This window comes from Cupressus sempervirens, chromosome 3 (genome assembly GCF_028749045.1).
Source record: "Cupressus sempervirens isolate cs-2001-9-10 chromosome 3, ASM2874904v1, whole genome shotgun sequence".
Lineage (NCBI taxonomy): Eukaryota > Viridiplantae > Streptophyta > Pinopsida > Cupressales > Cupressaceae > Cupressus > Cupressus sempervirens.
The window spans coordinates 1,118,104,409-1,118,132,049 of record NC_143120.1 but is presented as its reverse complement, the minus strand read 5'-3'; positions in this window follow the sequence as shown (position 1 = coordinate 1,118,132,049).

The window sequence follows — 27,641 nt, the reverse complement described above, 5'->3', positions numbered from 1 at the left end:
ATAATAATAGCACAGTGTGCACACACACAAACTCAAGTCGCGCACCTGTACATTAACATGAGGCTGTAAGAAAGGTGGGGGGGTTATAAAACCCCCACACCCCTCCTCTCTCTCAGCACTTAGCATGTTTTGGAGGTTTTTTTTTTGTGACTGCTTTATGGTGCTAAGGTAATTGCTCTCTCCGCACACTCAACACTTGGTAATGCTCTGTCATGCGGCACTTAAAGCGCTCACGCTATGATGCACAAAACACATTGCGTGCAGTGTTCAAAAATCTTGCACCTAAAGCACCTACACCCGCGGTACCCCCGTGAGTGATGATTCAAGTTTTATACTATTGCGCTTGTGCCTATGGTGCTTGAACTCACCACCCGTGGCATTAGCCCCTGCGGCATTCGCACCCACGATGCTCAAAACTCATTGCCCGCAGTGCTTCAAACTTTGCACCAAGGTGCCCGCACCCGTGACCTTTGACCTCCTCCACCACATGGTGCTTCAAATCCATTCTATCATTTGCCAAAAGTTGACATGCCTACATTCTATTGTGCTACCACTTGCAGTGCGTGTGCCCACCTTTGAACCCATGCGCACCAATTCGTGTGCTTGCATGCCATCAAAACCCTAACTGTTTACACTCTCAAGTGTGATGGGCACATGCATCAAGTTTCCATCCATTTTTTTAAAAAAATTAAAAATATATATATAATTAAAGAAAATAAAAAAGGGGGAAATAATAAAAGAGATGAAATAAACCAAAGGGACATTTTTGGTTTATTTTTATTTTATGCTCATTTTTTATTTTTTTATTAAACATTTTCTTTTGCATTTAGTTTTTATCTATTAATTAACTAGTGTTTGTTTTGTTCTCTCATAATATGCAGGTGATCAAATGGCGTCCACATCCAGAATGGCACCCAAACTAGTCCTGTTCAAGTTCCAAAATGCACCCTCAAAGACAAGATTCTATGATGATTATGCAAAAATTAGAGATACTGAACTCAGACACATGGATCTAGGAGAATTCTTGAGAATTTGCATCAAGCGAATAGAGAGATCAGCCTTGGTGTTCACATTGATCCGTTCTAGGTTGGTAAATGTAACGTGACACCCTGTATCAGTACAACCAACTAAACTAATCATGGCCCTGTCACAATATTTTGTTCCTAATGAAAGAGTAGTCAAGAGTGTCACCAAAGAGGTGGTTTTGGACATACAACCCAGTTTGTAAAGGAGAGGTAGTATCAAAGATTCCAATGCCTAGCCATATGTAGTCTACCCCTAGCTGGTGAAGAAGAGACTCTTAGCGCAGAGGAAAGAATACAAAATCATGAATGATGCATTCATCTTTACAATCATTCAATTCATTAAGGGAGACTATGGGAAGAGATTATCTAATGAAGCCAAAGCATAACTCATAGTTCTTGGAGCCTACTTCATCTAGTAAAAAATGTTCACCTATCTATGGGTAGCTGGTGCATCCATCAATTCTAAGAAGCTCCTGAGATACCCAAGTGACAAGTTGGTGCTATTGGAGATTTCCTAGCAAATTGAGTCAGCCTATGAGAAGATAAAGAGATAATGAAGACCTTGCTGGGCATGGCCATTGGTCATTGGAATGTATCAGGTGAAGTGGAAGCAAGATATTTTTTCCTTCAAATGGGAGTGGGAGAACTATCCCCTTGAAGAATATAACTCTCCTCGCCCATATTTTGACAATGTTGGGAAAGTGGAGAGTCTGGCAGGATGATATTTCCATCATGAGGATGCTATTGAAGATCACTGGATGAATGCCACAAATGACTATGATGTCTACATTAGGGACTATTATAGGATGACTTTGTATCTAGTAGAAAAGCGTCTCCAGTTGAACATCCTGGAGGAGATAAAGCAATAGGATTCTAAGGAATTACTGGACCCCCTATTCAATGTAGACAAAATTGGTGAAAGACCCATTATGAATGCTGAGATTGACAGGGAGGAGGCTGATGATATTAATCATCGAGTAAGCCATGTTATTAGAATGATGAATGATTGGATCAAGAAACCTTTTCCACTAGATCCAATTCTTGATACTGTAATCTTCCATGCACATGCTCACCTAGAAAGAGGTAGAGGAAAGAAAGTCACAATTCCTACCTTCATAGCTTAGTCTCTTATCAGGCCATAAATAGTGTACTAGCTTGATCACTTAGTTGGATATTATCACCCTCCTAAAAGGAAGGGGAAGAATAAAAGAAAGAGGACATCTCCTTAGAGGATTCAGACATGACATGTGCCTCCCAAGTTGTAGGAATAGAGTTCACAAGGGTCCCAAGATACTGGAGCTACCCAAGTACAAGATGAACCATAGTTGCCTCCCATGGTGTCTAGCCAACTAGAAGATGGAAAGATTCTATAGGTCTCCATTCCTCCTATGCAAGAAGAGCCAGCTTCTCCTTTTATGTCCAATAAATAGAAGAAAATAATTAAGATTCAGATGAAGAAAAGGCAAAGGATCAGTAGAAGATTAAAGCTTAATCCATCTATTCACAAAAGTATTCTAGAGGGAGACAAAGAGGAGGAAGAGGAAGAACAAGTGCCCCTACAAGGAAGAATCAGCTAGCTAGAGCCACATAGTTGCAAAGGAGAAAGAGTGTGATGGGTACCTCACTATCCACTCAAGTAGAAACCTTAGAACTCTCTGCTTAGGAAGATAAAGTATAGCAGTGGGTGGATGAGCAGAGTGAAGAGAGCGATGATATTTTCTCAATGTCAGATTTTTGATTTCATGCCTATAGGTATATAATTGATCAAGGATAAGATTAGGGACACCCCTATAGGTGAAACTCAATAAGAAGACTGGATGCAAATGCCACCATATATATAGGGTTCTAATCTTACTCCTCTATCTCTACAATGAGTTATAGTGGTAGAATAGGGCTTGGTGACTCCTCAACATCATAGATCAGAGGAAGAGCAAGTTTAGAAGGAGTTATCATCAGAGGAGAGACCATAAAAAATGGTGACTGGTGAAGTGTCAGAGGGACAAATGGTGAAATATTCTCAACCACTTTTCTAGAGGGTCTACTAAGACTAGGGCTATAGAAGAGGAGCCCTCACATTAGGATACAACTCCCAGTAGGAGTGACAAAGGGAAGGAGGTTGCAGAACATACTCCTTCATCATCAAGATCCAAGTTCTTAGTGGGACACATCCCTAGATGGATTTGAAAGGAAATAATGAGGAGTACTAAGCCTCAATTTTGTGCTTCAGAGGATGACATTTGTGACATTACAGAGCTCTTGAAAAAACTTGAGTCTCCATCACACGATGAAATGCTATTGGCGATTATCACCACCATACAAATCCAAGATTTATTTGCACAAGTGGCTCTCTCTCTTGAAGGTATAGATGTGGAAGGCCTTAGACTCGAAGATTATGAATTGAAGGATGTTATGTTGGGAAAACCTACATAGGATTGAACTCGACAAATGATGAGTATGGGAGTCAAAGAGGTCCTCAAGTACATGGAACAAGAATAGATTGAACTCCAAGAACTTCAAAGGCAGGTTGAGATCTGAAAAAGATATCTAGCTGAAGTCATTGGTCCTCTCGATCCTAAACACCTAGAGCATACTTTGAATAGTGTACTTAGAGAAGGGGGAGTTATGTAGCTTGACCCATTTTTGAAGGCTTGTCAGGAATGGTGAGAAATTTTTGAGGAGAAAGGTGTTACAATCACCATAGAGAATTTGAAGTTACTGCATTCTACATATAAGAACATGAATAAGATAGTAGCAATTTTGAAGCAGGACTTCAGTATCATGGATGAGGTACATGCCTGGAGTAAGGATTTACAAACTTTACAAGCCAATAAGGGTCAAATATATTGCATTTTGATTGATGTATACACCAGGGAGGAGTTAGACATGATTGATGAATGGATAGAAAAAATAGTGGATAGCAATAAAGTAATGGGGACATTAGACAAGGAGAAACATCGGCTCAAGGACCAAGCCCGAGAGTGAATTTTGGAAGCAGAGAAACACTACAATGATGCATGCTTGGATATTTTTGAAGATGAAGAACATGAAAATTTGTTACCTATAGAGACAATAGTGGAGAGTTTCAAGAATATTTTTATGGAGGTTGCTGATGATGAAGACATCTGACAAGCCTTTAGGACTGAAGAAGCACTATTAGAATTGGATACCAAACTCAGGGATTTTGCTAATACCCAGATTGAGGTAGACAAATATAGACAAAGGATAAAAGACAAGTATGAGGCTTTAGATCTTCCAAATGTAGCTAAGATTATTGAGATGGTAGAGAAATTGAAGGGCAAACATCCAAACATAGCTTTGGGATGAAGAAGAACAAAACTCAGATAATAAAATTTCAATTTTGATGCTCAGTAAAATTTTGAGATTTTGACCCAGTTGAGGTGTGTAGGTCTACAGCTCCATAGGTGCACAAGTCCACAAGTATGCAGGTTTACAACTCTACAATTTAGAGGTGCACTGATGATTAACTACCGATTTCAAAAATTGTGCTTTCCATGCATCAAAAACACATTTTGATGGCAATTTAATTTTGATAAACACCTAGTGAAGGACCAGCTTCTATTTTTGGCACCTCCAGACACTCCTACTTCAACTGAAGGCTTCCTCCTACTTTCTCTCTCACGTTTTCTTTGTTTTTGACATGTAAAGGGCTCATGCATCCAATTAATGAATAAAATATGGATGGAGTCCCTCTAAGCACCAGATTAATTCTTAGTTTGTATATATTTAGTTTGTTTTAATGTTTAAAAAGCATTTTATTGCATGAAGATATCTCTCACTCTCAACAAAAATTGAGGAGACAATTTCTTATAAATACCCCATTATAAAATGTAACAAGGGCTGTCATTATTATGCAATAAAATTATGCTTTTGGTGCTCGCATTTGGAGTGTATTGATTCTTGCCTAAATGTGTCATTATTTTATGAATTTTATTCATGAGATTGTGATTGAGCCAAAGGTTTATTGTGTTGTTTCTAGTTCTGTGATCTTTTAGTTCAAGTGTTTGCTATAGATTTACAAATTTTGCTGACATAATGAGCTTGAGAAGAGATCATCAAATTGTGCCTATGTAGCTTTTTGTCTCGCATGAGAGCACTTTCTATGGCCTTGCGATATGATGAAAGGTGAAATATATTGTTCTTTTGTGTGTGATTTTGAGACAACAAATAGATTTACTTCATTCTGAGATTATAATTAAAACTAGCAAAGGCCTCCTCGTGAACAATCACATTTATCTTTAACTGAGCGAATTTTGGTACGTCGCAAGACAAATACTAAACCTTGGAGTTGATCCCAAAAGATTAGCTTTTCAAGAGAGGAATTGCGCAATAGATTTCTATCATTGACCTCATGCAAAATGACCACCCAAAAAAACCTTTATGGTGTTTTTCTCATTTTGACCTAGTTGTGGGAATTAGCTCCTTAAGCCATAAATTGGGTAAATTTTGTTCTTTTTCTTTGGATTCTTGGTGAAGTTGGTTGTCTGGTTTCTCTCTGAATTTGGAGGACTGAGCCTAGTTGTAACCTTGTGAAAAGGTTGAGCATCTGGAAGCTTGTTGGTTTGGTGATAGAGTGGGGAAGCCCATTTGAACTTTTGTAATTGTGCACTCTGCATCACTATGAAATGACTAAAGAATTAATAGAAGGATATGCAAAGACAATACATGAACTAGAAAGAGATGAAGAATTTCCTAGATGAAGGATATATGAAGAAAAGATTAAAGAAGTGTAAAATGACCTATACAATAAAGATACTAAGAAGAAAGTCAATAAGAAAGTTGAAACCATTTAAAAAGAAATAGGTATGACAAAAGAGGAATTCATAGAAGCTATGTAAATTTCCAAAGAACTAAAGGAAAGTGGTTAATCAGACATTCTGGTTTCCACATCATTGGTATAGTAGGAGCAGTAGAAGGGGTGACAGTGGAAGGACCCTCATCATAGATTCCAAGTGCACCTTATGTTGTAGTCTCACAAGTGCAACCCACCATTGTACAAAAGAAGAATGAAGAGGATGACAACATTGTTTAGGTACAAATCTCCTCTCCTCCTGGCACTAGAAAATCTACAAGACTTACAAAGGTTGGAAGAGAGAAAATAGGATCTCCAAAACAATAGAAGAGAGTAAAAAAGATGGCTATAGGACTAGAAAAGAGAAGAAAAACTCTTTTTCCAAGAAGGAAATCACAAATAGTTGAATCTGAATTAGAGTCATCAGATGAGGAAACAAAGGAAAATGAAACTGAGGTAAAAACAATAGAAACCAAGACATCTAGAGGTAGGAAGGAATAGAAACCTAGAATTGAGACCTTAAATGATGTCATCATTAATAAGGGAATTTTTGTACAACTTAACAAGTTTTATGATTTTTACAAAATTTTTGAAAGATTTGAGTTACAAAATGCTATGATAAGGCTTTTGATTATTACTGATAAGAATTTGTAGATATACAAGGTCTTATTCAAACACTTGTATAAAAGGCTTATCAACATCAAACCAAGAGTTGTAGAGGAATACAAAAAGATAAGAGGGAATTATCTTAGAAAATATTGTGAAGTTAAAGATGACAATCATTTGGAAGTCTTGATGAGTAACCCTGTACCATTGTTAAGAAATAAGACAAGGTCCATACTAATCATTCGAGGAAATTATGAAGAAGTGAACAATAAAAAAAAGGCAAAAATTGTAAAAATGATTATAGGTCAAGAAAAAGAGGACACAGTCATGATAGAGGTATCCCTTACCTTGTAGATAACAATTTCTACATATACTGTGCATATTGATAGCACTAAGGTAACTGTTGATACATTAGAAGATCCCTTTAAGGATTATGGTACAAAGATTTTTAGAAATTTGACTAGTTACACTAGATCTAAAGATGATGATGAAGAAGAAAAAAATAAAATGGAAGAAGAGGATAAAAGAAAGAAAGAAGAGGAGGGAAAAAAAGAAGGAAGAAGAAGAGGAAAAATAAGGAAGAAGAAGAGAAAAGAAAGCAAGAAGAGAAAAATAAAAAGGAGGAAGAAGAGGAGAAAAGATATAAAGAAGAAGAAGTGAAAAGGATAGAAGAGGAAGTGAAAAAGATGAAGAGAAGAAGAAGAAGGAAGAGGAAGAGAAGAAGAAGAAAGAAGAGGAAGAGAAGAAGAAGAAAGAAGAGGAAGAGAAAAATAGGGAAGAAGAATAAAAGAAGAAAGAAGAAGAAGATAAAAAGAAAGAAGAAGAGAAGGGAAAAAAAAGATGATGAAAAGAAGAAAAAGGAGGAAGAGGAGAAGAAGGAAAGTGTACCTAGTTCATCTAGGACACCCCTCACACTTGCAACACTAACAGGTTCTTATGATGATGATCAAACTAAACTAATCTCATCCCTAAGAAAGATAATTGATAAAAATAGGAAGGTAAATAGTTTGAAAATATATCTTATGGAAGTCATTGGAAAGCTTGAAAACACCTTGATTGTAAGGTTAATAGAACCATATCTAGAGGAAAGAGACAAATCTACAATACAAGCTTTCAATGTTGAGTTTACAACTTTGTTTGACGTTGCAACAATTCAAGTTGATACAAAACATAATGCACAAATGTTTGATACCACTTGTCAAAATATTAGAAATGATTTGGGAGCTCTTGATGTATGTATCAAGGAGACAAGGAAATGTGAGCAAGAGGGAAACACACTATATGCAAAGTGCAATTTAATATTCAAGATCACTCAAGACAATGATGAGGCGCTGGAGAAAAAACATGAAGAGATCCAAGATTTAGTCAATCAGATTCAACAACCCAATTAGAAGATTGAAGATATTGAAGTCAACATTGGGAGAACATATGATGAGATAAGGTTCATTGAGATGGAAAAAGGAAAGAATTGCAAAAAGATTCTCACTTTTCAGAGAAAACTTATCTCTAAAAATAAAGCCATTAGAGAAAAAATTTGAAGAATGTCTTCAGGCTAAAACATCATTTGAGATTTTTTTCACGTATTCATCTCTCTCTATTGACATCAATGAAAAAGGTATCAATATGTCAATTCTCAAAGTTCAATCATATCTAAGCTAATCTGCAAATGATCAAGTGTCCAAAGACACTGTTAAATATTATTATTAAGAGTCCTTAATCACTCAGCTCAAAATGTATACTCCCCCATAGGAGAAGCCTCAAACATCTAGTCCAGACAAAAGAAATAATTCTTTGCTACATACTAGACTAATGCAGTATCTATATCAACTACTCTGAAGAAGGTTGGGACATGACCCCAAGCATCCTCTCAAGTACTCAAATGTGTCCTTAGCCAAAGGTTTTGTAAATATGTCTTCTATCTTCTCCTTTGTGCTAACATATATTAATTTGATCTCTTTCTCTATTACCTTCTCTCTCAAAAAGTGATACTTAATTGAAATGTTCTTTTTCTTTGAATGGAAAACTAGATTCTTTGACATATTCCCAATACTTGTGTTATCAGAGTATATGATAATGTTGGTCTTTAATTTATGTTTCCAATTAATGTCAAACACTTGGTCATTTCTAAGGTAGAGTTGGTTGGTCATCACTACAACTGAGCCATTCTACAAAGGATGAACAATGTATTTGATTTGTATAAATATCACGTATGGACTAAGTAGTAGTTACTAGCAAAACAAATTAGTTCTTTCCGAGTACTCTAGTATGTATCGGGATAAGAAATCATATTTGAGTGACAATCCATATTGAGTAGTGTGAATGCTAAGTGACAACATATGGATAAAAGTTATGGCTGTGCACCAAAATCTTTTATGACAAGTAAGCCAGTTTTGGTATATGTGTTTGGAATGACACAAAAAATTAGATAAACCAGTTTGGCTAACTTCTATTCATGTTTTAAAAATCAAGAAGTAATTCAAGGAGATGACTATGCATTTCCTTTTGATCATTAATCACTATTCAAGACATGCAACCAATCAAAAAAATGAAATGCATAAACGAAAAAAGTGTTGAAAACATATGGTTGATCTTGATCTAGAAGCCTTACTAGTTGCCTATTTAAGGAGGATCTAAACCCTAAATCAATGTTTATGCAAAAAGAGGCTATGTTTGGATGTTAGAAGAAAAAACTAGGAAGAGTAACCAAAAAGTGAAGTACATAATAGGGTTTATCAAATTAGAGAGAGATGGTTAGGAATTGGAAAGAGGAGATCCATAATCAAGCATTAGAGTGCTAACTAAAGGATTAGGTACCAATACATTCTAGAAAGTGAATTAGGGTAAATCTCTTAACAAAGTGGTCCTAATAGGCCTATGTAAATCTAATAATAGAGTTACTACTTTGTTGTAAGTTTTAAATCCTTCAATCAAGGTGGATTAAATAAGTCTTGTAACCTCTTAGTAGGGTTGACGCTTCACAAGCTAAATCACCTAAAGTGATCAAACATTGTAGCCTTAATAGGCACACTTTATTGCTACAGTAGTGAAGATTTGTGGGTGCCATCCCCACCCTTATTTTACCTTCACCTTGGAGGGTTTCTGGGTAACCAAATATTTTGTGTTTTGTGTTTGTCATTTAGTTTGAAACTTCTCATTATGATGAATAGATTAGATTTGACATATCATTACAATACTTGCTTATATTATTGAGTAAAGGTTTAATGGTGATAGTTTGATATTTATTTCGAAGAACAAATTTTTTTATAGATCCTAATTCACCCCCTTACCCCTCTTAGCATCTTACTTTCCCAATAGACTTCCAACAATTTTTATTAGAGCTATATTCTCTTAGAAGAAGTCTCTCCATTTGATAGTTAAGATCTTGGAGATGGAGGCCTACAAGTTGGGAAAGATCATTGAGAATCAAAATCTTGACATATATATTGTACTATATAATCTTGAGACAAAAAGAGAGGAATTTAATTAATCCTTACATAGAAGGAAAGCATTGGCTATTCATCAAAATGACACCCAATATCAAGAAGAAAAAATTGAAGGACTACTTGGCAATAAAAATTCTAGTGTAAGTGATGTAGAAATAGTAGACCTATTGGAGAGGAACAATATATTGATTGAAGAGATTAGAGGATTAGAAAGAGAGCATGAAATCCAATTAGTAAGACTATGTGAAGTGACCAAACTAAAAATGAAAGATGAGGAAGACAAGGTAATGGTAGAAGAAGACAAGAAACAAATGGCCACTAGACTTGACGAAAGGATATCTGGTATGCATAAGCTCACAAACAATGAGCTAGACATGGTAAATAAACTATTACTTGCAAATCAAGAGTTGAATAGGAAATACATGGAAATTGAAAATTTGAGATCACATAACGATCAACTACAAAATGAGTTAAGATCTAAGAAAGAACTCATTGAGAGAATGAACAAACCTAATGAAGTTGTGAGATAATTTTATAAATTGATGAGAACACAAAGAAGATCCAGTCACACCTCTAAACTAGGCTATACCAAGCACCTAGCATCTATTGAAGAAGGAGATTCATCAAAGAGTAGAGAACAAAGGAATGCAAAGTGAAAGAGAAATAAACCTACATGTTATCATTGTGGAAAACTAAGACATACAAAAAATATTTGTAGGAGTAAGACTAGTAAGTCCAATCCCAATCCTAAATTCAATGGATATTGCTTTAATTTTAATAGGTATGGTCATAAAGATCAAAAATGCAGATCTAAGGAAAAATCTAATTGGACAACCAAAAGGAAAGAAAATGCATCCAAACAAAGCAACTCTATAGTTGGGATTACAACACATGGTAGAGTTCTCATTATTTTGGTGAATATGAACATGTTGCATAAAATTGTATTAGGACACATTTTAGAGGAAAATCCAAGAGTTGGATTAATGGGAGTTTGGTTTGCTATAGTTGTCATAAGATTGGTCACTTGAGTAGAAACTTCAAAACCAGATCACCAATATCTAGAAATGAATAAAACAAAGATGAAAAGTGTTAGAAATGCTTTAGAATAATAAGGGGGGGGGGGGGGGGGGGGTCAAACTTTGTACTAAGTATAGTGAACCCATTCAACCATTCATTCATCCATGCTTTAACTTATCTAATTGGAAAGTTACTATAAATCAAAATGCAAGCATAACACATAAGAAATCAACACATGACACAGTGCTTTACGTGGAAAGCCAATTTGGGAAAAACCACCAGTAACATGCTACTCAATTCTCACTCTTCTGAAGTGATGCCCTATGAAAGGCCTGCCCTGTTAAAGGCTTACAACACACTGTTAAATGTGACCTTGTTAGAGGATTTATCCACCCTGTTAGAAGTGGGCCTGGTTAGAGGACTTTAGAACATTCACTTGGAATGTCAACTTGTTAAAGGATTTACAAATGGCTGTTAGGCCAACCTAAGTCCATAGGATTTTTAGATCTAATACAATTTCTAGAGAGTATTAGAAAATCTTGACCTGACTACAACATACAACTTATCTTGTAGATCATAGATCACTTCTCAGCTCATACCCTTGCTTGGCCTTTAATCTCTGCAACTCTTAATAGCTTGTCCTCCTTTCAAGCTTAGTCTCCTTGAATGTTCATGATCAATGTACCAGTGCAATCATCTCTTGATGACCACTTGTAGAAGTAGAGTCTCTATGCTCTTCCTTCTCCTAGATGTCTCCTCCTTGATACCCTTCTAACCACTTCACAAATTTGGCTCTTCAGCAACAAGAGTATTAGCAACTCTTTGCTTCTTGGTCTACGGCTCCTTAAATAGAAGTCTTGGAGTTCCTTTTCCCACTTGATTCTTCCATTTTTTAATTTTAATTCGCATGGATTAGGTAGGATTCATTGCATCTAACCCATATTTTGTTTCCTCTAGAAACTTCTTAAATAATCCATTATAATTTGCTAAAAAATGATTTACATAGGATTCTATGCCACCAACTCATCATCCTTATCTTCCAACTCATTCAAAAAGTTCAATGTAACCACTATGTCAGTTTAGATTTGGTGAATCTTTTTTCATTTGAAATAATGTAGCAACTCAACACTATGGAAATATTGGTGCTCGACACATACTGTGTTACTCGGCACTCTCTACATTTTTCCTGATGCTCGGCACCTGAAGATCACTTGGCACCAACTAAGAATTTTCTAATGCTCAGCACCTAATCTTTACTCAGCACTTGAAGATCACTTGGCATACACTATAATTTCCTTTTACTCAGCTCCAACTAGGAATTTGCTCGGCTTCAACTAACTTGTTCGGGCACCTACTAAAGATCTTAGTTTAAGCTTTGTAATCAACCTTGTTACAAATTCTTCCCCCAATGTTTCTAAGTGTGATCATCCTCTATATCCTTGAGTATGTTATCAATACATCATTTAACCATTGTCTTAACTGATCGTTGCACTTCATTACAACATCATAACTCAACCTTTCCCTTAGGTGCTCTTGTTACATCTTGTTGATCAATTCCTCTTCAATAATCAACTAGGTGATAGTACTTGGATCTTATAAGTGAATGTCATTCCTAAAAATAGTAGGTTTGACATCAATGACAAAACAATGATTGAAAACAACAATCTTCTTTCTTTGCAATAATCTCACTCTTTGATCTTCATAATGAGATTTTCAATCGGATTTCTAGTAGAAAAGACTGTTGAGATGACAAAGAATTAGATGATACAAACTTGGAGAAAGAAGGTAGAAGTAACCTATAATAGAATTAGTGAAGCTAAGATCACTCAATCCAATGGATTAGGTGATCACACTACTTATAACTAATAAAAATAGGTATGTAAGGAACTGTACATTTGAATGTTATATTATACACCAGTTCCTAACATAAGATGTGTTAAAGTCCATATCTGCATAAGTTAAGATGCATTAGGATAAATTTGAGGCAAGAACCTGGAAAAGAGTTCATATACACAAGTGGTGCCAAGTACAAGCATTGTTATTTGTAATGAACAAGTTTTATAGCATAGACTGAGCTCCTATATTGACCAAGTTGTGTCTGAAAGTGTTAATGGTGACCAAGTTGTCATTTTGATCAAGTGATGAAAGGAAGGAATTGTGTTAACCAAGTTCCAATGTAAAGATTGAGACAACATTATTACACCCACTAGTGTATGAAGCATTTATTAAAAACCTACTTCAACTTTTTGAACACATATAGTGAATTTTATCGTTCATTTTCACTCACCAAGATATTAGAGAACTTATAGAGCAACTCAAGGAAACTGAATGCATGATTTTCATGAAGATCTAATAATGTACAATTCGTTAAACTGTTAAAAGGCTTGTTGTTACCGAGTTACTCAAAACCTATATTTTCAACCCTAACCTAAAGAAATGGCAACAAGTACAAATTTTGAAATAAAGAAGAAAGATAAGGAGGTAAGCAATGTTCAATTGGTTCAAAATGATACCTATCAACCTTTGAATTTCTAAGCTATGCTAGAGATATAAATGAAGGGAGATCCCTTAGGTGCCCTATCACTAATTCTACTAGATTTCATAATGATTCATGATATAAGCTTGTGCTTTATGTATAAAATTAGTGTTATTGGAGAATATGATTTGAGAGAGGCATATAACAAGATGTGTGAAAATGGAGCATTGAAGGCTAAGCACAAACATGTTGCTAACAAAAGGTTAGTTTATACCCTAAACTTCCCTCATGACCTAAAAATTGAATGCATCAAGATATTTTACATCCAAGTTCATGACATGCAATTATGGTTGGAGAATGGGTTGATAAAAATACCAAAGTGATCCTCCACCAAGTTATAGGATACCTTACTCTTGAAGGAAAAATGATGTAGGAGCATCTACTGGTGCAAGGAAATCCTATATCACCAAAAATTATGCTTAGTGTTATATTATATTTAATGTGTTTGTATTTTTGGATACCCATTTGGGAAAAATAAAGATTCCAACTCTCATAGTTCCACCATTAGATTCCTAGGTTAGTATTTTTTAGCACCTCGAGACATGCGCTAGTGCAAAAAGTGGATTATTTTGTAATTGAGATATAATTATGATGAGTTAGATGGTTTAAGGTGGGGGATTATTGTACTTGTAATTTAAATCACTCCAAAAAAATTAGGTCAAAAGGCTTTACGGTTTGAAAGTTATTGTAGTTTTATGTTACTTGGAGACCCCCTAAGAACACTTCAAAGTCAGATTTGAAGCATTAATGGTCTTGTGTGGGCCTAAAAAATGTAGAATAGACTAACCATGTCCATATGGATGTAGTTCTCTCAAATATATTTCCAAAATTATAAACAGTTCATCAATCAAAGTCCCGAATCAAAAGTTATGCCTCCCAGAAGTTGGACTACCATTTCTGGATTCTTCTAATTTTGCATCAACATCTTACATGTCTTTTAGAAAATATTGTTTTGGAAAAGGATTCAAAATGGCATATTCTAAAATTTATTCCTAACCATAAGCCTAATTCAGGTTACTTAAGGTCATTTTTTGCATTGTAAAGGTGGTTCTGGTGGAGTTTGGGAGAAGTACTATGAGAAGGGGTTTTCTCTAGAATCTGATAATATTGTAAGCCCATAGGACATGTAGTTGAGTCTATTTTTTTTGTATTGAATGCAACATCATATCATTTCTAATAATAAAAATTATACTTTTCTTGTTACGTTCATTTTTGCTAGGTCGTGCCCTCATCAAGTGGTATTAGAGCAAGAATTCCTAAGCGTGTAGACATAGCACCTACTATGAGGTAGTTTATACTAGGACTATTTTTTTGTGGGTTTTGAGATAGTGAGAAGATGCCTCCAGGAATAGAGCATGGTGAAAGGGTCAAAGGTGTTCCCCCTAAGGTTAGAGCCCTCCAAAGACAAGTTTAGACATTGCAAGAGGAGATCCGTAGAGTGATGAATCTTACCATAAGGGATGAAAGTGAGGAGGAAAATAAAGAAGAAGGAAATGTTGTGCACACAAGGAGAAGAAGAAGGATAAGTCCTAAACCAAGTGGAGGAGAAGCTTTTTAGGGGCAATGCCAAGCTAGGTAAAAGATCTAAACTTGAGGTTGACATGTTTTCGAGAAATCTAAACCCAGATGAGTTGATCGACTAGATTAATGAGTTGGAGGAATATTTTGAGTATGAGGATAATATGGAACCTGATAGGGTCAAGTTTGTGAAGACCATACTAAAGGCCCATGTAAAAATCTGGTGGTAAGATATTCAATTAGAGAGGAATAGAAGAAAGAAGGAGAAAATCATAAGATGAGATCACATGGGGGAAAAATTGAAGAACTAGTTTATTCTTATTGACTACAAGATTGATTTATTCAAGAAGATGCAAGGGTTAAAGAAAATGGGAAAATCTATCTAGGATTATACAAAGGATTTTTATTGAGTCCTTATCAGTATGGGGCATGTAGAAGAAAATACAAAGAAGGGCTCAATCTAGTTAGAATGACTAGCATTGAAGAGGCATACCATTTTTCCTTGTGAGTTGAGGAGAAGATAAACAAGAAGTTTGATGAAAAGAAAAGAGGGCATGGTCAAGGAGGAAGGGGTAGTGATAGGTCTTTTGGAGGCCAAAATAAAGACCCAAAGAAAAATAAAGATGTGGGTACCAACCAAAATCAAAGCAATGAGGGTTTCAACCACTCCCATGATCAAAAATTTGGAGACCAAAGAGGAATAGGTAGAGGACATGGATAGGGTTTAGGAGGAGGAGGCTTTCATGGTACATGTTTTCACTACAACAAAGAAGTCCATCAAGCCTATGAGTGCCCTCAATGCCAAGGAAGGACATATAGGAGAGATGATGGTCAAACATGGGTTTCTTACATGGATGATGATGCTAAGTCATTAAATTCAGAGGATGTAGAAAGAGGAGAGGTTTTGGTTAATAAAAGGGTCTTTCTGAGTAGTGAGACTAAGCCTAGACAAAGGAGGAGTCTAATTTGTACTAGGTGAAAGTGTGAGGGTAAATTCTATGATGTGATTATTGATGGTGGAAGCACTAACAACTTGGTTTTAGAGGAGATGGTCTCAAAGCTTAAACTCAAGAGGCAGAAAGCCCCCATCCATATTGGATTGCCTAGGTACAATATGATCATAAGGTCCTAGTTAGTGAACAATGTTTGGTGAAGTTCAAGATTGGGAGTTACCATGATGAGGCTCTCTATGACATCTTACTAATAGATATATGTCATTTATTATTGGGAAGGCCATGCTAGTATGATAGGTGTTCTATACATGACGGTTGTGAAAACACCTATTCTATGAAAAAGGATAAAGTTTATCACAAGTTAAAGCCCTTGATAAAGGAAGATGAAAAGGTACACATCAGTGCTAGGGTAAGTCTTGTTGATGGAAGAAATTTTTTGGATGGCATGAAACATCAACATATGTGTTATGCTTTAATTCCTAGGAAGGATAAGGAGGGTAGTATTGAAGTTCCAATTGAAGTCTCTAATCTATTAAGTGAGTATGGAGATATCATATCCGATAATATCCTAGAAGGATTTTTTCAGTAAGTTAAATGAGTCATCAAATAGATTTAGTCCCTGAAGTGAGTATGCCTAATAATGCTACTCACAAGATGACTCCTATTAAAACTGAGGAGTTGAATAAACAAGTTCAGGAAATGTTGAGGAAATGTCTTATAATTTAGGAGAGACTGATTCCCTGTGCAGTACCTACCATACTAGCACCAAAGAAGATGGAGAGTGGAGGATGTGTATAGAATCATGGGCTATAAACAAAATAACCATCAAATACTAGTTTCCTTTACCAAGGATGGATGCTCTTATGGACTACTTGAGTGGAGCTCAATACTTTACAAAGAGAGATCTCAAGATTGGCTATCATCATATGCAAATAAGAGAGGGAGACGAGTGGAATATTTCACTCAAGAACAAGGAGGGTCTATATGAGTAGTTAGCCATGCCCTTTGTGCTGACCAATGTATCAAACACCTTCATGTGGCTTATGAATGAGGTACTAAAGAAATTTTTGGGAAAATTTTTTATTGTCTATTTGGATGATATTTTGATGTTTAGTAAGTCTCTGGATGAAAATTTGGTGCATATTCAAAGTGTATTTGAGAGGTTGAGGGAAGAGAAATAATTGATTTATTTGAAGTGTAGCTTTTTAAAAAAAGAGTTAATCTATTTGGGGTTTGTTGTATCAGTTGAAGGTCTCAAAATGGGCCCCAAAGAAGGTGAAGTTCATCCTAGAATGGCCTACTGCAAGGTATACCATTGAGGTGAGTTCATTCCATTGTTTGGCTATTTTTTATGAGAAGTTTATTAGGAAGTTTAGTAGTATTTGTGCACCCCTAGTTGAAACAATGAGAGGGGATAGAAAAGAGTTCAAGTGGACTGTAGGAGCTATAAGGAGTTTGGAGTTGTTGAACAAGAAGCTAAAATAGCAACTTGTGTTATCTCTCCCTACTTTTAACCAAGTGTTCTAAGTGGATTGTGATGCTAGTGGTAGTGCTATTGGAGTTGTGTTGAGACAAGAAGGTAAGTCTATTTCCTATTTTAATGAGAAATTGAATGGTGCAAAGAAGAAATATTCTATTTATGACTGGGAGATCTATCCAATAGTTATGGCCTTAATGCAATTGAGGCAATTTTTGTTTCCAAAATATTTTTTTTGTATACTAATCATTAAGAATAATAGTACCAAAATATCCAAGGTAAATTTGATCAGAGACATTTGAAATGGGTAGAGTTCTTGTAGAGCTATACATTTGTATTGAAACATAGAAGTGGCAGATTTAATAGGGTTGCAGATGCATTAAGTAGGAGAAAATTATTGCTAATAGAAATGTAGGTTGAAGTGGTTGGGTTTGACAAACTCAAGAATCAGTATCCTAAGCATCCTTACTTTGTAGAGGCTTGAAAGGCTTGTAAAGATCATGTTGCTCTAGACAGGACCGGGTGGTTGGATTACATGATTCAGGATGCTATGCTATTCAAGGGTAGTCAACTATGTATTCCAAGGAGTTCCATGAGGAAGAAATTGATCAAGGAGAAACATAGTGGAGGAATGGAAGGAAACTTTGGTCGAGATGAGACCATTTTTATTATTAGTGAACATTATTTTTGGCCTTAGTTGTCACAAGATGTGAAGAAGTTTGTATATAATTGTTGAGTATGTCAGACAACTAAAGGAATCAATCAAAATATTGGACTCTATTAGCCATTGCATGTTCCATCAAAGCCCTAGGAGGACATAAGTATGGACTTTGTTCTTGGCTTGTCAAAGACACAAAGGGGGTAATGACTTAGTATTTGTGGTAGTTGATGGGTTCTCCAACATGACACATTACATTCCATGCAACAAGACTCATGATGTAGTGCATATTGCAAATTTAGTTTTTAGAGAGGTGGTGAGGCTACATGGTCTCCCAAAAAGTATTTTTTCTAACAGAGATACTAAATTTGTTGGGTATTTTTTGAGGACTTTGTGGAAGAAGTTGAAAATAGATTGAAGTTCAGTTCTCTTATAATAATTTTGTGAATAGGAGTACTGGTAGGTCACCATTTTAAATTATTTTTTGGAGTGGTCCATAGATTGCACCAAAGATAAGGAAGATAGATCAAGGAGAGAGGACTAGTGCTGAGGAAGAAGAATTTTTTGAACATGTTAAGAACCTACGAGAGGAGGTATGTGGATATATTACCAAGATGAACCTGTGGTATAAGGCTAGAGAAGATCAAAAGAGGAGACATAAGGAGTTCCAAGTTGGGTATCTAGTTATGGTGTACTTGAGGAAGGAATGATTTCTAGTGGCCATCTACATTAGGATAAAGATAAACAAATTTGGTCGCTATAAGATTTTGAAGAAGCATGATTTAGAGAATGCATATGAAGCGGAGTTTCTAGATGGGATCCATATTTCTGCTATTTTCAATATTGCAAACTTAACATGATATCATGAATATTGTGCATAGGAGTTGATGCTAGAGCCATGCCTCATTTCTACTTTGGAGAAGGAGGAGATTAAAGAAATTCTAAATAGTCATGTGGGTCAGAGTACTAGATTTTTGTAGTATGAGGAGTACCTGGGGAAGTGACAGAGGTCGCTCATTTAGGGCTTCCTCAACCATCTATAAAGTGATAGAGTCACTTTTTAATTTACCCTAGGTGTTTGATGTAGAAGCATCTAGTCGTGTAAGGGAAATCAAGTATCACCCAAAAAATTCTTAGTGTTAGCTTTTGTTTAATGTGTTTGTTTTTATAGATACCTATTTGGGCCAAATAGAGATTCCAACTCTCAAAGTTCTATTATTAGATTTTTGGGTTTTTTTAGCACCTCAAATACATTCCAATGTAGAAAATGGGTTATTTTGCAATTGAGGCATAATTATGATGATTTAGAGGGTTTAAGTTGAAGGTATAATTTTAATTGTAATTTCAAGTACTCTGAAAGATAATCGGCTCAAAAGGCTTTACAATTTTAAGTTTCCTAGAGACCCCTTAAGAAAACTTCAAAGTCAGATTGAGGCACTAAATGATCTTATATAGGCCCAAAAAATGGGGAACAAGATTAAATTGTCCATAATTCTATATAGCACTCAAAGATCTTTCTGAAAAGTTAAATGGTTCATTAATCAAAGTATTAGATCAAAAGTTATGTCTCCCAGAAGTTGGATTACCATTTATGGATTCTTTTAATTTTTCACTAACTTCTAGCATGTCTTCTAGAACCTTCTACTTTGAAGGTGGATTAAAAATGGAATATTTTAAAATGTATTCCTAATCTTAAACCTAATTTGGGTTACTTAAGGTAATTTCTTCCATTGTAAAGACAGTTCTGAAGGAGTTTGGGAGAAGGGGTTTTCTCCAGAATTTGATAATATTGTAAGCCCATAGGGCATGTAGTTGAGTCAATTTTTTCTATATTGAATGTAATAGCATATCATTTTTTATAATAAAAATTCCCCTTTTCCAATTGTGTTCATTTTTTCTTGGTCGTGCTCTCATCAAAAAAGGACTATGCGATGCTAGAGTAAGAAGGTAACGAAGTCTAACAATTGAACTCAATTGAGAGTATACACAAAAATACTAATTACTTATCTCTAGAATATCTAAGAGACATCCTTCTCAATCATTAGGGTCCTTGTATAGTGCATGATAGACCTATTTCTTCTTACAACAATACCATTCTATTATGATGTCCTCGATGTGGATAATTGTCTTATGATACCATTCTCAACACAAAAGTTAGTGAATTTAGAAATCATAAATTCACTACCTCTATTAGATCTTAAACATTTCAAAGATTTACTAGTTTTATTTTCAACTCTTTTTTTGTACCAATTGAGCATATCAAAAGCATGTGATTTTACTTTCATGAATATTATAGTCATCATCCTTGAATAATCATCCAAAAATAATATATAGTATACATCACCATAGTAACTATTAATTACACTTGGACCACATGAATTAGTATGTGCTAATTATAGAATATCATTGGAAGTGTGTGACATTCTAGAAAAAACTAGACTTTGTCATCTTAGCGAGATGACATTCTTTGCACATAGCATTATCAGGTTTTTTCAAATTTGGTAAACCTCTTACTCTTTCCTTTTTACTAATTTTCACTATATTTTTAAAGTTAACATGACACAACCTTTTATGCCTTAACCACACATCTTCAATTATAGAAAATAGACATGTCTCAACTATAGGATCAAGGTAAAATAGTTTACCTTTGGTTTTAACTCATATTCCAATTAGATTGCCTTCATAATCAAAGATCTTGACCTTTCTTTTCTCAAATTCAAGCTTATGACCTGATTTATTCAACTGACCAAAACTCAAAATATTATATTTGAGTCATTGAACCCACTATGCATCACCACATTTGATCTTATCATTTAATAATAGTGATTATTTACCTTTTACCAAGTATGGAACATCACTACCAAACTTAACAGTTCCACCTGTTAGAATGATTTAGAATAACTGAGAGGGGGGGTTAATTAGTTACCCAAGTTCAAGATGTACCAATTGAAATTTTAATCACTTCAAATACTTTAGCTCTAAACATTTGATAGCTTGGTCTCTATAGAAAACGATTAGTAACATAAACTTGAGGTCCACTATCTTAATAGTAACAAGTTTACAGAATGTAAAACATTGACATTAAAACACATCAAATAACATACACACAAGTATGTGTAGATGCTTAAAATAATCTCAAATGCTAAATTAATTCATTTAATATTTCCTTTGACATTATAATTAATTAAATATTAATTAATTATATGTGTCATGTTTTTCTACTTATTTAATTAAATAGGTTCATTTTCCTAATGTGTTTAAATATAATTTAAATACATCCCCTATAATGTATTAAATTTATTTAATGCATAGTATTCCATAAAATTCCTTTAAAATAAATCTCAATTTATTTAATCCAGCCCATTTTTTTAAATTCTATAATCCTATGATTAAGTTAAATCCTATTTAATTTAATCCTAATCCCATCCTAAAACCTAGTCTACACCCATCACTCTCATCCTTCTAAGCCCTTCCATTAATTAATCCCACTTAATTATCCTAAACACCTTTTATTGCCTAAGTATTTTCTCACACGTGTGTGAGAAACTCAAGATCCAATAAAGCTTCCATTTTATTATTTTATTCACACCTCTTACACCACTTACACACTTGTCCCCCTTTCCTTTCTCCAAGGTTTCTCACACGTGTGAGCACACCTTGAGCCATCACTTTCATCCAAAAGGCTGATGTTGACCTTTGCATGGCTTTTCCCTTTAGTCCATTTGTCTTCCTTGTGGCATCCATGCCACATAGATGCCACCTCCCCAAGGCTTCTCTCAAACCTATAAATAGAGCCCTTGTCTCAAACAATTTTCATCTCCCTCATTTGCTAGTTTAGAGTTAGAGCTTTCTACTGAATTTAGAGATTTTTTATGCATTGTTACTAACCCGTTGGTAATTTCTAGATTTCATTTCATTATTGTATTGATAGTTTAGTTTTCTTTCTTGCATTCACCTCCACTTCTTAGGATGTTTTGACAATGGCTTCTTCTATAGCCTCCTCTTGAAGCATTCCTCACTCATCTTAGTTAGATTTATATCTCATCTTGTATTGCATTTGAAACTCTTTGGGATTCAAATTTTTTTGTTTGGGAGAGCACATCCACATCTCTTCAACTAGAACACACTAACAAGGTTCACATTGGGCACCCTTATTGAGCTGCTTCAAGGTTGCATGGGAATCATATTTATCTGTTGTTTAGGTTAGTAAAACACAAGTTGGTTAGTTGTTTCATTGTTTGAATCTTTCTTATATGAACATGTATAACTAACTTTGCCTTGTTTGAGCATGCTCCTGATAGGTAGGTTTTTTGAGTATACATTTTGGCATGCTTGGTGGGACCCATGTCCCTGTTCCACTATTAAGTTTCATGAAAAAATTGTAACTTACTGTCAAAACTAGCAAACTATCATCTCCATTAGGACATAGTATGATCTTCATAGACACTTTTTCATCACTGTAGATTAGCATCTCCACATATTGGTGTCTTTGGTCATGCCTCTCTTGTTTAAAAAACCTATTAATCCTGCAAACTTACACCTTCTTGTTAGGAATAAACAATACTAAGAGGGTGATGAATCAATATTTTTAATCTTTTTGCCCACAACTAAATATTATTAATTACTTTGCCACATGTATAAGAAAATAAACCAACAATGTTGAACATTAAAAACAACCATACATAGAGAGAGCTCATAACACCATATTTTGCTAACTAGGGAAACCCTGGCCAAGGGAAAACCCTAGTGGGGATGAAACCCACTAGATGATTCACTATATAAAAGAATCAGGTTAAGGATATTGACCCTTTTAGGAGTTTATGAAGAATGTACAGTGTCTCGAGTCCCTATTAGGAGACTAGGCCTTGTTAGAAGCTTCAACCCTATTAGGAGTTGCTTCAACCCTGTTAGGAGTTGGTAGATCATATAAAAATATGTACAAGAAGAGCCCACTACCCTAACATGCAACTATACAATAAGTTCTTCAAGAGAATAGGTATACATACAATACTGGATCACTTATTGTACTTCTCAAATCTTCAGATTGTCAGTTCTTCATACAAAGAGTGATGACACATTTATCAATTTGCATCATATCTTACATAAAATTGCTTCACATTACATATCATAATATCACATTCACATCTTTTCACTTTAACTTTGCAATTGAAGTTCTTTACTTATATCAAACATATTAATAATTTCTTCCTTAGAGTCAGCTGAAGAAGATTTAGTAATTAAAACAATTTTGCAAATTGTATAAGTCATTTTGCTAACATGCTCTTGTCTTTACAATGAGGTATGTGCATCAATATTTTTTCCATAACTTGAACTCGGTTGATCATACAGACATGTGCACTGGTATGCATCATTAGGATGTTGTCATGCATCTAGGGTTAACTACACAAGAGAATAGTCCAAGGGAATCTCTTGCTATCAACAAATCTTGTCATGCTACTATAGCACTATCTAATACTTAAACAATTTTTCTTCACAAATAATCATGACTAAATTGCAAAACAAATGTTTCCATAAATGATAACCACATATCTCACCTTATTTGATTGATTGGTCATATTGCCAACAATCTTCCCCTTTGGCATTGATGGCAACATTTTGGGAAAATTGGCTAAGTCACAAACACGTTGTTATACCAATCAAAGTACATAACCATAACACAATAAAAACATTGTTTTCATATTTTGAAAGAATTATATCCCTTGTAACTCCAATTACAAAGTTTTATTAAAGAAAAACTTACTACTATACTTTAAAATATAACTATATAATTTACAATTATAGCTTTCCTTATTTCTCCCCTTTGACATCAATGACAAAGGTGCCAACAAAAGGAAAAACCCTATCAAAATATGAAAGCTGCATCAAAACTTGGAAAAACAATCACTGAAGTTAGTCTTCAACTATGCAAGGTGTGTCTTCCAACTATCTTTCAGTGCATCAGACACGCTGATTAGCACACATAGAGCATATGCAACTAACTCTATTGCATTCAAATCTATAGCCAAAAACTTTTCATATGAGGACTTGGCTGCCAAGCATTCCTCCAACTAGTTTTGTAACAATGTAATCTATGTGGATAAACGGTCCCTTAAAAGAGTCAATCTTTTCAAAACTTTCTCCTTTTCTACTTGAGTATCCCTGATGCTATCATGAAGTGTTCACATTGTATGCTCAATGGTTTCTAGCTTCTAATTTTTCTTTAGAAAGTTATCAATGAGCATCTAAAGCTCAATTACCTTCTCTTTGATTTTCTCATCAAAACTATGAAGATGAAGGTATGCCATGTTCCACTTAGCATATATCTGCTTCCCTTCCTCCATACTCTACCTTAATGCCTTAATGCATTCATTTAGAGTTTCTATATCATTCCTTATATTTCTACATGTGGTATTAAGAAGTTTACCATCATGCTCAGCTTGTGCTTGAATTGTAGCCACATTGGTAAGCGTTGTAAACTCATTATCAAAGGTTTCGCACAAAATTACTACTCTATGTTGGATATCTATAGGTGTATCAATAAGATTTACTATCTTTTCCAATTTGTCCAAAATTGAAGTTAGAGTCTTCTCAATAGACTTAATAGATTTCTTCTTTTCAAGAAGTTTACTTGAAGAAGATATAAGATTTTGTGCCTCATCTTCTTCATCTGACTATATTGTTGTTGGTGTGACCACTACTGCTTGTGTAGGTGGTGTAGAGAGTGTTACTGTTGCTATTGCTAAAGGCACACTTGAAGTAGCTACTTCAATGCTAGATTCAATTTTCTTTGCAGAAGGTGCATCTTCTTCCTTAGGCTCCTAATCTTTTTCTTCATTAGATGAGCTGTTGTAATCAACAATATTGCCAACAATGTTGGAACCAAAATATTTAAATGGGTCCTCAGTTCTATCTACTATCATATTGGTGTCATCCACTTGCATAGATTCACTATCAATGGTAATATGTGGTGAATCACTTGGAATTGGTGTTTCAATTGGTTGCTCAAAACTATGAGGTGAATTGACTATAGTAGGACTTGTTTCCTCTGTCTACGCACTCTTTTTAGACTCCTTAGGCATAGGGCTTGCCTTCTCTAGCTATGCACTCTCCTTTGGCATAGTCGACATTTATGTGACTATTGCCTTTTGAGTTTCCACATTTACTTTTTCATAATTTCCTCCCATGAGGAGAATGGATCTCTTCTTATTTCTCAATAATGGAGTTATTCCTTTTAGAATTTTTTTTATTTCTTCCTCATTATTTATAATGCATAGCTTTTTCACCATATTTATCCTTACTTTTCTTATTTTCCTCAATAACTCTACTTTTTTTTTTTAAAAGTCTATTGTATAAGTCTTCAAGTATTTGACCTTCTTATGATATCAAACTTTTTATCTTTTAGGATCATATTTCTAACTACAACATTCTCTAGCTATCTTCTATCCATATTATTGTACAAATCATAGTACTTATTCAATTGCACAAAATTATTATCTCGGTTTCTGTGCTTTTCTTCTTGTTGAAGTCTTTGCTTCCTGATCTATTGGCTCTACTAGTTTGTGACTAGCTTCTTCTTTAGATTCAAAAGAACTAATCTTCCAGTTCTTTTCTTCTTGCATGGTCCACTTGTAGTTTTCTTAAATCTCTTCTTAGGAGGGGTTTTCTCAAGTTGTGTGGATTTCCTAGGTGTTGACAATTCCTTTATTTTATTTGGGTTCCTTAAAGGTTTCTGCTATGCAATTGCTGCATATGGCACTATAGATGCTTACGTACTTTCCTAGGCAAGTCAGTAGTAGCAACAAACGCTATTTGGTATTCTTGGAACTTAGATGGTTTTTCATCTATGTTTCCATCAATGCCAAAGGGGGAGATTTCCATCAATGCCAAAGAGGGATATTATTAGCATGAATGTTGATAATACTACTTTGGGGGAGTATCCTAAGCATTGGAGATTATTGACATGTTGCATTCATGATTATATTTTTCATTGATGTCAACATAGCATAGTTTCTATAAAGACTGGTTGAGTATAAGATAGAGATCTTAATGGTACATACAATATTTTGATTGTCTGGTGATGAATGATTATGGAAATGTTTGACACAATGTCCTAATGATGTGGTCAAATGCACAGAGTCTAAGTCAAAGATTTACAGAAGTCGTACCTGATTTACAGAGAGCAATTCAGAGACAGAGTATTGGGAAAGTAGTTCCTGATGTTTGTTTACTATCCTATATCTGAGATGTAGTAAGAAGATGTGTAGTTAGGTAGTGACAAAGGACAGTCAGTTGGTGATGTCAGCAAGTTCAAAAGCCCTAGTATCCATGTGTGAAATTTTCTATAGACTGTAAGCTAATAGTTCTATTGTAATTGTAATTAATTAATTATCTTATTATAATTAACTAGAAAAGCCTCAAGGTTGACTCAAGGAATTCTTTTGAAGATATGGTACAAAGGAAAGATGTTTTCCTTTTTTTTAAAGGGAGATTATGTGTGTGTGATCATTGTATCAAGTGCAAAGTGCGAAAAGGAGCAGAGTGTTTGAGGAATGTGTGTAAGCAATCCAAGGGATTATTGGATGTGATTTTTTGTGATCTAGTTACAAGATTAGATGGAGAAAAGGTCTAGTTGACAAGACAGAAAAAGAGGAAGGAAGTGCATTTTATTTTTATTATTCTACAAGGAATAATACAAAGATCATTTGGATAGTGGGTTCATTGGTCTTGCCCTTGAAACAGTTTGGGCAATGGGTCCAGTTGTCTTCCACAACTCCTAACAGGATTGGCACAACTCTTAATAGTGTTGGAATCTCCTAAAATGGATTCAAAGTCTCCTAACAAGGACTCATATGTGCTCAATGTATTCATAGAATCCTAAAAGGGTCCATCCTCTAACAAAGAATATTTATATTAGTACATCATCTTATGGGTAACATCCCCACCAGGGTTTTCCCTTTGATCAAGGGTTTCCCTAGTTAACCTATCTGGTGTTATTGTATATGAGTATCTTGTTGGGGTTTCTAATTATATTACTCATATGGTTAAAGTTTAATAAGGTTTCTAATTGTGATATTAGTTAGATAACTAATTCAAACCCCCCCTCTCGGTTATATTGGTGGACTATATATTCTAACATGGTTGAGTAGCAAATAGAGATCATAGTATTATAGACAATGGTTTGATTGTTTGGTGATGTACGGACATGAACATGTTCAACACAATATGCTAATGATGTGATTTAGTATGTAGAGTCTAAGTCACAGACGTACAAAAGTTGTACCTAATCTATAGAGAGCAGTTTAGAGACAGAGCATTTGGAAAGTAGTTCCTAATGTTTGTTCATTATCTTACATTTGAGATGCAATGAGAAGATGCGCAGTCAGGCCATGATAGAGGATAGTTTATTGGTGATGTCAGCAAGTGTGTGAGCCCTAGTATCACAAGTCTAAAGTTTTGTATAGACTATGAGATGACAGTGCTATTGTAATTATAATTAATTAATTATCTTTTTATAATTAATTAAGAAAGCCTCAAGACTGACTCAAGGAATTATTTTGAAGATATGGTATAAAGGAAATATATTTTCCTTGTTTACAAA